The sequence below is a fragment of the Staurois parvus genome, unplaced genomic scaffold (assembly GCF_062004578.1).
Source record: "Staurois parvus isolate SC_StPar_1 unplaced genomic scaffold, SC_StPar_1.0 ptg000365l, whole genome shotgun sequence".
NCBI classification, from domain to species: Eukaryota; Metazoa; Chordata; class Amphibia; order Anura; family Ranidae; genus Staurois; species Staurois parvus.
The window spans coordinates 3,989,870-4,006,570 of record NW_028318161.1 but is presented as its reverse complement, the minus strand read 5'-3'; the positions used below and the strand labels follow the sequence as shown (position 1 = coordinate 4,006,570).

At 39.7% G+C, this 16,701-nt stretch overlaps 1 protein-coding gene across 2 annotated transcripts in view; it reads left to right on the top strand.

Annotated features, from left to right (window-relative positions):
• The window catches only part of NEXMIF (neurite extension and migration factor), a 500,288-nt gene that overhangs the window by 414,460 nt on the left and 69,127 nt on the right, over positions 1 to 16,701 (top strand). The window lies entirely within an intron of this gene.

Genomic DNA, 16,701 nt, shown 5'->3' with positions numbered 1-16,701 from the left:
ATATATATATAATTTGTTTAATTTCATATGTACATTCTGTAGAATATCCCACTAAGCCATGCTCTCAAGAGGAACCTCAGTCAAGACAGAAATCATTCATAAATGTATACATTTATTAATAGTATAGAATTACTTTTATATTTCAATATTTTTATTGAAAAAATGGTATACACAGAAATAGAAACATTACCCACCTGCATGGTGAGTTGGGGTGAACAAACATGTTTATATTTTAAAAACAATATATAGGCACGTACAGGGGCGGACTGACCATTTGGAAACTCGGGCACTGCCCGGGGGCCCGGGGTCAGTAGGGAGCCCCATGAGATGCCCCTGGTACCTTTTTCATAGGCTTTTTTGAGTTTGGGCAAGGACACAGGGGCCCCATGATCCCTTATTGCCCAGGGGCCCCATGAGTTGTCAGTCCGCCCCTGGGTACGTAAGAAACATTAGTCGATGATGTTGTAAACAGGAAACACCATCCCCATAGGGTAACAAATGTATAGAATTACTTTTAAAATGACATATATACTTATAAAATTACACAATAAGTAACTAATAAGGATGATGGGCAATTGGTTTTTATTGTATTCAAGGTCATGCATTGGTTCTGAGTAGTGAAGTTGATTTGCACTGAATGGCATGCATGTGCCAATAGGCTTTTTCATGGATAAACCTGCGTACAGTGGGCAGGGTTTTCTATAAGTCAAAACAAAATCTAGAGTGACAGGTTTCAGGTTGTTTTGTGTCATACTGGACTGGAATAGTGCTTCTTCTGCTTAAAGCAAAAAATGTGACCCACGAAAATAGCTGGTTATGAAGCTATTCATTAATGATTGTTGAATTTTTCCGGAATTTGCTTATAAAATTGTGCTAAAATTCAAAATGCATGAGTGCTATGAATGAGGCAGTGCAGAAAGCACTGATTATGTCTAAAAGTACACAGTCAGCACATAGCACAGTTTGATTAGGTGCTATGGATCATTGTACTTTCAACATCAGTATTGCTCATGATATTGGCTCAATGAATAAGCTGAAGTGGCTACTGAACATTATCCACTTTTTAGATATATAATTTTATTAGATCCACATTTCACCTCTGCCACATGTTTGGGTTCCAGGGGTGACATGGAGACTATAAATCATCTTTATTTCTCAGTCTTTTTAAAGCAGATGATCTAGCCTCATCTTCTTCCTCATAGCTTCAGTATATGCTGAAACTGTTACTCCAGTGGTCCCAAGATACATTGAGGGCAGTAAAAGTAGACATGATCATTTACTATGTGCTTCTGTTCGCCAAATGCAGCCAAGAGAGTAGGAGACAACATGGAAGACTTTCCTTCGACAAATAGGGTAATGTGTGGATGGTAGATAAATATTGGAGACATCTGAGTCACAAATGGCACTGTTTATCTTTGTAATTTCACCCATTGTTTGTGAATAAGGGACCTTTTGACAAATACCATACCAAAGAGCACTATTTGTTTTAGTTTTCTGTAGCTGACATTCATAAATTAATTTTGAGCAGCAGCCTCAGCCATTGGCTTGGGAACCCCAGGTAGATTTTAGGTCTCTTTTGATATGGATCTTACTCTCCAAGCAGGAGCTCAGTACCTATCTGTTTGTTGCATTATGGTTTCCCACAAGCAGATGGCACCTCATTTAAATATGTTTTTCTAACAATAGTAGAGGTGATTTTAAAGTATTTATAAAAACTGTAGAAAAGAAATAGGGAAACTGAAAAGAGGTGAGTACATACAGTTTCCAAGAGAATAAAACATTTGGTCACTATATCAATCAGTCCTTGATTTTGTTTTTTCTCTTGTTGTTTTTTTTTTTAATAAATAAGTCCCTTCAATGTTGCTTACCACCAATTGTGGTACCCAAATGTGGTTCACTGGCTGATAAAGCTTGTGGAATTTTGATATTTTATTCTATGCTTGCACAAATGCAATATTTGCTTTTGCATGATAGAATTTATGACACACACAGGGGTTAAATTACTAAAACTGGAGAGTGCAAAATCTGGTGCAGCTGTGTATGGAAGCCAATAGGCATCTACCTTCAGCTTGTTCAATTAAGCTTTTATATTAAAACCTGGAAACTGACTGGTTTCTATGCAGAGCTGTACTAGATTTTGCACTTTCCAGCTCTAGTAAATTAACCCCAAAGAGTTAATTTTTGGATGTGCACTAGCATAAACCGTAACCCTCTCCATTCCAGCTATCCAGAAATAAGGCTCACACACACAAAGCCTTCATAATATATCACCTTTGGCATTATCTGCATATGCCTGGGTAATCTAAAATTGTCTAGATAATGATGACACCATTCACCTTTATGAAATTACCTTTAACTAATTTGTTACAGATAAATAAATACATCTACTTAGAACAGAGAGTGGTCACTGTTTACAGCTGCAGTCAAGCATAGCAAATGATTTTAGTGTGTAAGGGCAGGGTGGTGGGCTGTAAGAAATACATCATTAGACTACCTAATGCATAAATAGATGGCTTGTCACTGCACACAAATAAGGGGTATTTCTCCTTTAATATACTCCTGCAATTTAGCTGCACATTTAGACAATTCCACACCATTTCACTGTCATTAGGTTACTAAACTATACATGTGACAGATAATTTAACATTACCCTTAAAACCTTTTATTTGTTGGCCTTCAGTTGGGGTTTAGTCTAGAACCAAAATGCTACTTAGCCTGTCAATGTGAATGAGTGCAAGATAAATAACTGGTAATGTGAATTTTTGTAAAACATTTGATCAGTGGTATATACTCTGTGTATATATAATGCAGTTGTTATAGGGCACATCAACGCATATTACCTGTTTTTTCTCTCACTAACAGAGTTATAGGCTTGTAAAGCTATGGCGTAGGAGCTTGTACTAATGTACCACTGCTGCTTGCTACAACTATGCACATACAATGTTCAGACTTCATTATTGATTTTTATCATTGGATAACTGGTGAGTGGCTCAGCTTGTCACATGCTAAAAGGTTTCAAGGACAAACCTGGTTTGTTTCCTGGCTGTTGAGATCACGCTTCCTGACTGCAGAGAGCATATTTTCTTTCCCAGGCAACTTCACAAAGGAACGAAGGCTGCATGTGCATTAGATATGTTGTGTTGTATGAACAGCCATGCTGTCAGTTTTTCCTGTCATTGGTGACACAAAGGTTCCAAGAATAAAATCATAAAGCAAAAGTATTAACTGTATCAGCATAAAAACTCAGGAATATAGAAATGCTAATCAACATCAACATATTTGCAGTTCATTCTGCTGTAGACAGTTCAGACCCCAACCCTTCTGTCTATGGTAATATCTCAAGGTTAAAGCCCATTGGATTAAACAATCAATTAGGAAAAGTGAAAGTGCTTCTGATTGTGAAAGTGCATTCTAGGCTGAAGAGAGATTTGATTATCCTCTCTACAGGCTCCCTTTTCCATTTCTGCTACTAAACAAGCCCATATACATCTGGTGGTGGCCAAGCAAGGCAATAGTTCATCTTACTGTGCTGCACCAATCCAATTGTCCTGCCTACTTTGATGCCCTATACTTGCCTCCCCCAAATCCTCTAAACCTACTGGAGACTAATGAGGATATTTTGCAAATAGTTCCAGTTTTTATCTACTTAATATACTCACAACTTTCCACTTGTTGTTATCCAGTTAAAAAGTATTTCAAGTCTTTTCAATTAAATTGATATTGACTTGCAATATACTCAGTAGATTCTTTGTACAGACTTCAAATTCCCAAGCAATGTAAAGTCAGTTTCAAAGAGTCTGAAACACATGAAAGACAGTCAAGAAAAAACAATGAGAAGTTGGCATCCACTTTACCCAGGAAAGTAAAAAGTGAAAAAGAAAAATAATTTTAACAATATTTGCAATAAAATAAATGCATAGACATCAGAGAAGACTGCCTCAATTTTCCATAAAATCATACAGAACCGTACCTTCTTTACATCTAGTGTATACCAGTTTGACTATATGGATTATTACTAATGCTGCAGTACTGAAAACAGCTGTAGCACTACCCCCTTAGGAGTTTCTGAGTTTTTGGGTCCCCCTATAGTCCTGCACAGCCAGGCAATACGCATTTTTCACAGACTTGAACCCTGGAGACAGTAAATAGTCCTTGAGCTTGGTTTTTAAGTTTTATTAGGGGATTTGAACTTGGATGGGGTTGAGGGGTGCATAGAATGCCCAAGGGAACTGCAACTGAGAACAATTCCTTAGCAACTATGTACAAGTCTCTATACAGAAAAAAGGGCTTTCTAGCTGGAGAGCGATCCAGCTTCTCCTGATGTACCATTCCAGACCCCAGATGATTCCTCTCCTCATCCAGCTGTGCTGGGTGCATCCCTGGGCAAGGGGACTCAGAATCTGTCTTCGTAGATCAAACAGTCCCAGATGGGAGCTAGTCAGGTTTCCCACCCACCCTTTCTCCTTATTCGGCATAGGGGGTGTAAGAGTTCTCACTCTTCCTCTCCTGTGAGCATGTATGGTTGGTGGCTGCCATCAGGCCTTCTGTTGGGCTGGCTCCTTCCCTGCTGCACAGGTGATCCTCTCTCAGGGGACTTCTGAGGTTGAAAGATCCTCTTTTCCAGCCTCAGCCTGGAGGTAGGCACGTTCCCACTAGGCCCCCTACTGGGCTCCTGCATCCCAGCCTCTCACTTCATCTTCCACCCGAATTCTCTTGCTATGAACAGGCTCTGTCATGCTTAAAGGCTGCCCTGACCCAATGCCAAGCCTCCTGCTTGGGTATTGGCCAGAGTCCCTTAAGTGTGCAGGCCAGCCCCTTCTCACCATAACCCACTGAGTTCTAGAGACTTCTCCAAGTCTTTAGATCAAGGGGAGGTATCAGGGACTGACATGAAGAGCGCTCAGCCCTGGCCTGAATTTACCCTTGATGACTCACACCCAGGCTGACTTATTCCCAGGCTGCTATTTAGCCTTTCGTACTAACAAAAACTATCTAGCTCGTTCCGGTAATCTAGTGGGGCACTACACAGCATTAGACTTGTAACTGGTAAACTAACTCAGCTAATTAAGATTACCAAATAACTTTTGCCATTGCAGTTTACATAAACATTATTTTGACTTTCAAACATCCACCTAACGCAATTTGTGATAGAACAAATCCTTCAATGATCACGTATTTGGGAGACTTGAGCACTGTATGGTTGTATCTACCATACTGGATAACATGGTAATGGTGATCTAATATGGAACCTCATTTGCAGTCTTTAGTGCTGCATACTCAGTAAAATCCTCTAAAATGTTCTTGTTTTGATAGACAATCCATGTGTGGACATACATAGAGAGAGCTGATCATTCCAGGCAGACTGGGAAGGATCACCTAAAATGTTCTAATTATGACAGATAATCCATGAGAAGATATACATGAAGAAATCTGATCATTCCAGGCACCTAGTATGCACATCTTCTGAGTAGTCCATGTCTTGGAATTTCCCATTTCTGTCTATAACACAATAAAGGGAGGTATGAGTTATAACTGTTTATCTCTTGTCAGCAAAAATGTATAAAAAGATGGATGAAAAATTCATCTTTCTGATTACTAGTCTTCTATAACCTGCTTTAGTTCTTGCTTTATATACGGGGAGGTTGTCAATTAACCATATGTATCTAGTGACAGTCTTGGCGTGTTTTCTGGCGTTTATGCAAATGTTCTTTTTACTATTGTATTTGCTGTTGACCTCCCCAATACAGCACACAATGAAGTAATCTGGACATTGTTTCAGGCTGCTTTGTGGCCTCATACCTCTGGTAAAATTAAAAAACTCCATGTACTGTACTTGTTCAATTCAGCTCTAAACTTCCCTTCACAGTTGTATTCTACAGTTGAGAATGTGAGAATATCAACAGGCAGTGTCACTGTAGTGAGAATCAGCTGACATTCAGAGGGACAATGAAGAGGCAAAAGGCTGCAGTCCAGAACTGCTTGTAGGGCCAAGCTCAGACAGATGTTTTTGCTGAAAACAATGAAGTTATAAGCCCTGCTGAGACATTTACACACCGCCATCGATAACTTTATCATTAGAAAATTAAATTAGTCACTCATGCGACATGGTTTTAACTATTACAGACATCATTTGTGCCTAAACATTCAGTCGTGTAATATGGTCTTAGCAGCGTTATTTAGGACTGTTGGCTGCATCAGTATGCATTTTTCAGTTTTTAGTAAATGTATTGTGCGCTGTAATAACACCTGTGGCTGCTGGCAAACAAACTTTGATATAACCAAACCTAAAAACTTACTAAACTTACATTATTGTGAAATGCAATGCCACTAAATATAACAAAAACATACAAAAATAAATAAATAAACAGTGTTCAATGTGCCAAACGTGAAGTCTCTATTAAATCAAAGTCCATATATGTTCAAATTAAAAAAAAGATCTCCCACCATCCAGAAGATCCTTGTAGTGTAACAAAAACACAGAGTATTTGTGCACACTTACCAGACCATAAGCTGTAAGACGTACAGCAGACACAGCATGTTTCTCAGGCAAAAGTCCTCCCCAAGTGTATGCAATTCCATTCTGGAATCAGTCCTCTTAGGCAACAGCAAAAGACAACTCCCACTGAAGCTCACCAAGGCACCAACAGAAAGCCAGTGATAGTGTAGTAGGTTAAACAAAGCTTTATTGTAGAACAGTGCAAGTGATCCAGTTAAAGTTATGTGACAGTAAAAACTCTAAGAAATCAGCTGACGACCCGTAATCATGCAATAACAGCACTGAAACTCTTTCCCAACTAGTTTAGTCCAATGGACATTCTCAAGGGGTCCTCAGATTTTAGGACTCTTGGTTGCACCCCAAATTAGTTGTCTCTTTATAATGTGTATTTATTCTACCTTTTTTTTTTCCTATAATGACCTTCTCTTAAGATGATAATCTAACTGTTCACACACTGCTGGTCATGTGCTTCTTTCTATTCTTGGAATGATCTAATATGCCAGCTGATTATTGAGTACCTTAGTAATGAGTGGGACTAGGAATAGAAGTTAGGAGTTCAGGACAAAACACTACATTACTACTTAAATTTTATTTTTTTCTAATGCAATATAAGATTTGTGCAACAGAGACTGTTTATTAGGCATAACAGCAATGCCTGGTATTTTAATGCACCTTTTCTAGTGCATGTGGGTATCTTACAGAACTATAAAATGGAAAAAACAGCAGTGAGCGCTAATCCTGAAAGCGGCTAAGCACTCTAAGCAACCAATAAACTTATAAGCAATAACATAAAAATAGTGCAGCGCTAAAGTAGTGATAAAATGACAGAAAAAAAGTCCACTAAAAGTCCACTAAAAGTCTTGGTAATATGAACGTATCCAGTGACAGATGTGGATTCCGAATTGGTGATCCGTGTGGAAATGGCTGGAAAACGCACTCACCAGAAGTAAGACACATAAACGCAGTGTGCATTTAAAGCTCAAGGATCTTCAATCCAGAGGGAAGTAAAGCTGGTCTGGTTACAGGAATGGTGGATCCTCCGTGAATGCAGCAACAGATCTTCCTTCTCACGATTAGATGTAGAATTCCAGGGACCAGGTTCTGCAAGCAAAAGCTCCTCAAGGGAGTTTTAGGGAAGGACACCCATAGTGAAGTAAGTAATAAAAGGCAGCTTTATTCAAAATAATGATATCCAATTCAAAGCAGGCAGGTATCAAAAAGATGTGTCGGCAAGACAACTAACCCTGACACTTTGAATAGTGGCCGCCGGGCCTCCACGTGGCTCCGGCGGCGTAGCGTCTCGACGTCCAGGCTCCTCCTTACGCGTTACGTGCGCACGCACATCTTCAGAGGTATGGAACCATTGACGTGTTGACGCGAATAGGCGCATATATATAGGCATAATTGCGCATTGGCGCACACGTAACTACGCATGCGTCATTATGCCTATATATATGCGCCTATTCGCGTCAACACGTCAATGGTTCCATACCTCTGAAGATGTGCGTGCGCACGTAACGCGTAAGGAGGAGCCTGGACGTCGAGACGCTACGCCGCCGGAGCCACGTGGAGGCCCGGCGGCCACTATTCAAAGTGTCAGGGTTAGTTGTCTGGATTGAAGATCCTTGAGCTTTAAATGCACACTGCGTTTATGTGTCTTACTTCTGGTGAGTGCGTTTTCCAGCCATTTCCACACGGATCACCAATTCGGAATCCACATCTGTCACTGGATACGTTCATATTACCAAGACTTTTAGTGGACTTTTAGTGGACTTTTTTTCTGTCATTTTATCACTACTTTAGCGCTGCACTATTTTTATGTTATTGCTTATAAGTTTATTGGTTGCTTAGAGTGCTTAGCCGCTTTCAGGATTAGCGCTCACTGCTGTTTTTTCCATTTTATTGTTCATTACCTTTTTTAGTTTGTAGCTGCTTTCCTTATAAGGATGGGTGATATCTTTGATGTTAGAGCCTCAAGAGCTGCCATACCTATTGATTTTTTCACCCATACCCATGTATCAAATGACCTTAAGGGTATTTTTTTACATCTTAATAATCTCACCACCACTGAGGTCAAAACTCTATGGGACGTCTCCTTTTTAGAAAGATACATTGGAGAGCAAATGGTCCCGAGAGCCCTTAGGTGGAATATCACTCCTGACTCTGATGATACTGCAGCAGTGGCAGAATGGCACCAGTATTTTAATCTAGCTGGCATAGATCTGCTGAAGTTCATCATTGCCAGAAAGAAAAAGAAACTGGCTATGTTAGGCAAAGAAATTAACTCAGTCAGGGAAAGGTTAATCCCCTACAAAAATAATGAGGAATATACCTCTGAGTCTAACAAATTAAAGAAACACCTGGAGTACATAGAAAACGAACAAAAGAATAAAAAAAGAAAAAAGTATCAACGTGATCTAAATGATTACCAGTCTAAAATGATTTTCAAATGGCAAGAGGACCCCCAAGATGCCATGCAGATACCTGTCACAGCACCTGCACCTAGGTCCCCAAAACCTCCTATACCTAAACTATCATTCCCAAAAGGGAAAAATTCTAATAAAATTAAGAATAGAAATGCTCATAGCAATAGGAATGACTATCAGATCAAAACCTCTAATAGGTTTGAACCACTATCCAATCTACCTGACATGAATGTGGGTTTCAGAGACTCTAGGTGGCACCCTAATAACTACCTAATAACTACCTGACGCCGCAAAATTTTAACCAACCATATCCCCCTGAGAGGAATTACCAACCTAGCCCCGCTAGACCAACGCAACATGGGGGGTATTACCGTAAGGGACCTGAGATACAATCTAACGATAGAGGGTATTACCCCTCTCCAAGAAATCACAAAAAGAATTCTAAAAAACCATACAAAAAATCTTATAATCCTCCGAGAAACCCTGCTCCTAACTATTACCCCCCAGTAACTCCTAGGGTCCATGATACTAATGATTATCATTATTATAATAATCAGGAACAACGTTTTTTAGGATCAGGCAGGATAAGAAAAAGGAGTGCAGACCAAGAGGAAAGAGAGGAGGAAGAAGAATACATAGATCCACAAAAAAGGAGGAAGGTATAATCGATAAAGGTATCTTTAACCGGCCAGATCCCTTAACAAATTTGAGACGTTTATAGACTTGCACAAGTTCGCCAGAAAATTGTCCATAAAAAGACATTTCCAAACTAATCCCATTGCTAAAGATGTGACTAGGATTAAAAATATCAATTCCTCTAACCTCGGTAATGCATCTACATTTAACCCTCCACCACAAACTAACTCTGCAGTGGGTCTCTTTAGAGATCAAACCTTAAGAGACTTACAGAAACTACAGATTAAAAAAGTATATGCAGATGCAAGCCTTAAACGTGCAACTAAATCACTGCTAGAGAAAAACGACTTGGTCATCCGCCCTGCGGATAAGGGTGGAGGAATAGTAGTCCTTAATAAACAGGATTACATGGAGGAAGTATACAATATCTTAAAAGATTCCTCCACATACCTTCCCCTTAGTTATAACCCTACAACGACCTTTAAGAACGCCCTGAAAACTATCATTAAGACAGGCTTTGAGAGAGATATCATCAACAAAAAAGAAAGGGACTTTCTCTGTCCCAAGGCACCTAAAATACCAATCCTCTATATCTTACCTAAGATTCATAAGGAACCTCTGAGACCCCCAGGAAGGCCAATTGTCAGCGGGATCAATTCCCTTTGCTCCAAGATCGGGCAATATATAGACCATTATCTTCAGCCACTAGTAGTCCACACCCCCTCATATCTCAAGGACACTAAACAGGTCCTAAATGCCATTAAAGACGCAGTCATCACTCCATCTACAATATTGGTTACAGCAGATGTTGAATCACTGTATAGTAACATCAACCATGCAGATGGAATGCGAGCTGCAGAATGCTACCTAAGACAGCAGAGCCCTCTTAGTTCTACGCATATAGATTTCATTATAGAATTACTTGAATTTGCAATGGTTAAGAATTACATGTGGTTCGATGGCAGATACTATTTACAAATAAAGGGTGTGGCTATGGGGGCGAAATTCGCCCCCAGTCTCGCCAATTTATTTATGTCCTTCTGGGAGGAAGAGATTATATATTCCAGGGACTGGCCAGAATTGGCCTTCTATAGGAGATATATTGATGATATTCTCTTGCTGTGGAATGGGGATGCACAATCACTAAATAATTTTTTCACAACTTTGAATTACAACAATCAAAACATTAGACTCACCTACAATTACAGTCATGAAGAAGTTAACTTTTTAGACCTCACCTTGATGAGGGTAGATAATAAAATTATCACCAAAACGTTTTTCAAGTCGTCCGATCGGAATAGTTATATTCCTTTGGATAGTTGCCACCATCCCAGCTGGCTTGCTAACGTCCCTAAAGGACAGTTGCTAAGACTGAGAAGAAATTGTACTAACACCTCAGACTTTCAGATACAAGCCGATATTTTGAAAGAACGTTTTTTGGAGAAGGGCTATAATGGGGTATCCCTAGATAACACTATCCTAGATATTACCCAGATTAACCAGGAGGAACTCCTAGGTACCAATTCCAAGAAAATGAATGACATTTTTTGTCCGTTTATCACTACCTTCTCTGTCCAACATAGAGCAGTTAAACATATCATCAAGAAGAATTGGAACATATTAAAATCGGATCCAGTTTTGAATAACATACTTCCTGATATACCCGAAGTAATTTTTCGGAGACCAGCCATTCTTAGAGATAAAATATCTCCTAATATTATTAACCCTCCTGTTCAACCACTCACATTGTTTAATATGAAGGGTTTTTACCCCTGTAATAGGTGCATCGCTTGTAAGTGCAATGGAATTAGAAAGAAGAAAATCTTTTCCTACAGTTCCAGTCAAACACACAAGACATACGAAATAGATAAATTTATTAGTTGTGACAGCAAATTTGTAGTATATCTACTTGAATGCCCGTGCTCCAAACAATATATTGGCCGGACCACCAGGAGGCTTAGAGACCGCCTTCGGGAACACATTGCCAATATCAGAAAAGGTTATAAAGACCATTCTCTATCTCTACATTATAGACGTTTTCATCATAGAGATCCCACATCACTCAAGTTTGTGGGGATTGACTTAGTCACCCCACACTGGAGAGGTACACATAAAGTGAGAGCAGTTTCCCAGCTGGAGACTAAACACATTTTTGAATTGGGTACTTCCCATCCAGCGGGGCTAAATATAGATTTAGATCTTAACTGCTTTATTGCTAATGGATGATGTATTTTAAACCATTAATTTCTCCCCATTTTTTCCATGTTTTAGATGCATGGTTATGGACGCATGGTTTGACCTTTTCACATGCGTTTCTACCTTAGCACTTTTCATGATCTCTCATTGATTCACATATGTGTCATTATTTCTTAGGTTGGTGCAGATTTAGTTCTGCAGCCTTCTTATTTTATTTTATTTTAGTTTCACCCTTTAGGAACTTTTTCCTTAATTTTTATGCATATGATGTCTTTGTTGAATGCTGACCAATTTTTAAGTTGCAAAGTTATAATGACGCATGTATATATTTACTGATATACTATTTAATTGGAAATAAGTTCAACATATCGGTGCTATCGCGCCTCTTTTTACATATATTTTACATAGATCCACATCAGACTGTTTTAAATGGGTGTACTTTACACCGTTGTTGAACTTGACTTCATTGACATTCATCTGTCAATTATAGGGCATTCTTGCCCTTCCACCCAGTGTCTTCGAGCTCCATTAAAATGGAAGACGGAGCCACGCGCATGCGCCTTGGCTATTGCGCATTGGCGCACACGTAACTACGCATGCGTCATTATGCCTATATATATGCGCCTATTCGCGTCAACACGTCAATGGTTCCATACCTCTGAAGATGTGCGTGCGCACGTAACGCGTAAGGAGGAGCCTGGACGTCGAGACGCTACGCCGCCGGAGCCACGTGGAGGCCCAGCGGCCACTATTCAAAGTGTCAGGGTTAGTTGTCTTGCCGACACATCTTTTTGATACCTGCCTGCTTTGAATTGGATATCATTATTTTGAATAAAGCTGCCTTTTATTACTTACTTCACTATGGGTGTCCTTCCCTAAAACTCCCTTGAGGAGCTTTTGCTTGCAGAACCTGGTCCCTGGAATTCTACATCTAATCGTGAGAAGGAAGATCTGTTGCTGCATTCACGGAGGATCCACCATTCCTGTAACCAGACCAGCTTTACTTCCCTCTGGATTGAAGATCCTTGAGCTTTAAATGCACACTGCGTTTATGTGTCTTACTTCTGGTGAGTGCGTTTTCCAGCCATTTCCACACGGATCACCAATTCGGAATCCACATCTGTCACTGGATACGTTCATATTACCAAGACTTTTAGTGGACTTTTAGTGGACTTTTTTTCTGTCATTTTATCACTACTTTAGCGCTGCACTATTTTTATGTTATCTTACAGAACTAATTCACATTCACTGTTACTACACTATTCCCTTGTACAGTGAGAGTTGCAGCAGTTTGGTAAGCAGCTGGCATGTATATACAGGTTTGTTCGAGAACAGAATCTCTTGAGTTAGTTACAGTATATTAGACTATGAACTAAACATCTATGGTTCAAGCAGATTGGCGAAAGTTTTATTGCAAATGTTCCTTTAGGTTTGTGACCTGGAATCATATTCAATTTGTCCTGGGTGTGCAGTGATTACCTATTGAGAACAGAGTGCATTGAACAATGGAGGAGTGACAAGCTGACTGCTGGGATGGAACTGCTGTGGAATGTGTGTGTACTTTTCTCCCCTTGAATTATTTTAAAGCCACTCTCAGTAAACACGATCAAAATGCTCTTTGGGTGTGTGGATGTCATGTTTGAGCTGACACCGTCTTTATTGCATCCTGGTTGTATGATGGAAATGAAGAAAGCCCTTTTGAAATATAAAGCAATGGCCCTGCCAGTAAATATACAAGATGGCATTTTTGATTGATTGATGCAGACCCTGCTGATATCAAATACCTACGTGTTTTGAAAGTGAGTACATATATATCAGAAACTATTTGTTTTTGCTTCCTTAGTGTGTATTTAGAATAAGGCAAATGCTGTTAGCGCCTTGATGTGCTTTGCATAAATGTATCAGGTAGAACTACACCAATATAAATGGCATCATAGCACTGGATATACAGGTATATAAGCTTTGTGACTATTAACAGCTTTGTAGTACTAGAGCTAGTGGTTCTGCCAATCCAAGATATTCTGATCTATTATATACAACCTGATGGGGGCAGAGACATGAAAGATTTATCCTAAAACCAGAACAGCAAAAAGCAAATGGAGTACTTGGCCAGCCCACATCAGATCAGATCAGATAGGAACAGTACAATGGCAGCCTGCATGCCATGGCTAGTGACAGAGCTCGAAAACTGGTAAAACAGCTGTCACTTCTGCAAATCGGACACACAGACTTGATAAAGAGGAAAAGAACATTAAAACGTATTGCCTGCCCCTGGACCTCCACATTGACACAGCCTGCACCTATTCTTCATAGAGGAAGTCAGGAGACTGTTTGAGACTGCTTCCTTAGAATACTCTGAAGCTTTTCCCGTCTGCAGAAGTTACAGCCATTTTATCATCTTCTCAGCCCCGCCACTGGACATAGTGAGTGAACTGCCACTTGGCTATTCCTATCTGAATAGTGAGTTAAAAGAGCTACTTGAAACAATAACAAGCCAGCCAATTCAGCGCTCATGGACTACAATGGAAACAGTGAAGTGAAAATAAAAACAATGTAAAATACATTTTAGTCCATAGTGAGATCCACATCAAAGAGTGGGGCAGCTGGATCACAATGGAGTGGAACACAAAGAATTCCGGCATCACCTCGCCAACGATATGGGGAATCCCTCATGGACATGCAAAAGAACAGGGCAGGGCGCCAGGTGAATGTGTGATAAAAACAGCAATACTTTAATGTAGCACACTTACATCGGAGCAACCTGTGAACAGCTCTTATGATCATGATGGCATGCAGGTACAGGAGACTACAGGGGCATGACAGACCATAGACCACATATTCAGTGGAACAGGAAAAAAAGGTTTTAATTAGGTATGTCCTACCAGAAGAGTCCCTAAAGCTCTTTCTGATGGTGTTGTACAAAATGACACATTTTGCACCTAGTTTTATTGCATCGATACATGCCAAACAGTTGGCAGAACAGCATTTTTTCACCCATGTGGAGGAGACTTTGCAGTTGTACGGCCTCTCATGGTGCATACTTTCCCTTACAATCCCTTCCCGTCATTGCGATTTAGCCTTCTCAGAGGTTCATGTTGTTTGGCTAGCCCCGCCCACTGCCCTTTTTCTGATTGGCGCTTTTGGCTGGGTGTATGGCCTATAAATTTTCTTTCTCCCCCCTGGGCAGATCAGCTTGATACATTGGGTGGAGCCTAGGAAACACATTGTGGCCCTCCCATCTGTCACGCATCAGTGCCTGTCACACTTGTGTTGGTTGGCAGTAGTTGATGGGAGACATGCTGCCAGCATCCATCTATGAGCGGATCACCATCTGTACCTTGCAGCTGATTAAAGTCTATGTCCACGAGAGGACTCCTGTCTGTGCCTTGCAGTAAATGACATTCTATCCTCATTGGAGAGAGCTGTACCAGCACCCCATCCTGATCATTAGAGCTGTTCATAGGTTGCTCTGATGTAAGTGTGCTACATTAAAGTATTGCTGTTTTTATCACACATTCACCGGGCACCCTGCTCTGTTCTTTTGACTTTTCTTATCTGGCCTGCTAGTGTAGTGCTAGCATTAGATGCTCTAAATAAAAGGTAACATAAATAAACAGACAAATACATAAAATGGATAAAGTATTCTGAACATCATAAGCTTCACTATCTTTACATGAATCAACTGACCCTGCTTTTTTCCAGCATTAACAGAGAAAGTATCTTTGGGCAGATATGGGGTGCAATTATTATATTATTAGTACTTAGTTTTACCTTTTGAAATAAATAGGTTTATTTGCAAAAATAAATGTCAGAGATAACCTATTGTAGCTTCATGGATAAAACAGAATTACCTTAAGCACTAAATAGACATCAGACATTTTTTTGTGTGAAATGTTTTAATTTCTTGGCATGGTTTTCTTGTCTTTTAATCCATGCCAGGGCATTGACACTGCATCACAATACGCCAGCTCGATTACTCTCACAGGGATAGCTTAATGTGAACTAAATCTTGAATGTCTCTCAGACAATGAGTGATGCTTTATTTGCATGTGATATTACCCATGACCACCTGCAGCAATTCAGTTTTCACAAGGTCTGTGAAGGTAATTGATAACACTGAGCAAAGGGAAAATAAAACAATTAGAGGCACTGTGGTAATCTAAATATAATTGAAAACACATGCTGGGATGAGACTGTCAGATACCTTTCTGACTGCAAGATCCTGATCCCTTTCATTTGAGTGACAGAGGTTATAATATACAGAGTTTCTGTATAATATATTATAGTATTTATATGTCTATCAGTTTTGTAAGATAATCATGTTATACACAGAATTCTACAAGTGCAATGACAATTTTAAAGAAAACAAAAACCACACAAACATAGGTACAAATTTACTAAAGGTAAATAGGCTGATCACTTTGCAAAGGAATTTTCCAGTAGCTTAGTAAATGAGATAAAGCTCTATAGACTTCCGTCATCCATCATCCAATCATATGCAAGCAAACTTTTTTTTTCCTTGCATAAGATTTGTTATTCTTTGCAATGTGAATTCTCTAAGCTAAGGGAAAATTCCTTGCAAAGTTACCAGCCAATTTGCTCATAGTAATTCAGTCTAATTGACTTTCCCTCTTTCTACCCCCGACTCTCCTTGTCTCACGTTCTTTTCTCTCACTACCTCGCTTTATTCTGTCAACCACCCATGTCTATTCCTGGTTTCTTTTACTCTATACCTCTTATTTTTCTCACCTTTATGTGCAATCTTCTTTTCTGCACCCTCTCCTGCAAAGCCAATTTCCCCCAGTCTCTCTTCTTTTCGCTATCTCTCTATATCTCTCTTTCAATGTTGTTTGATGACAGAGCACATTCAAAGACAAGAGTTCTCGAAAAGATGGGAACAGTAGTACTTTACAGCCATGACAACAACCCTCCACTGGTTTTAGAGGA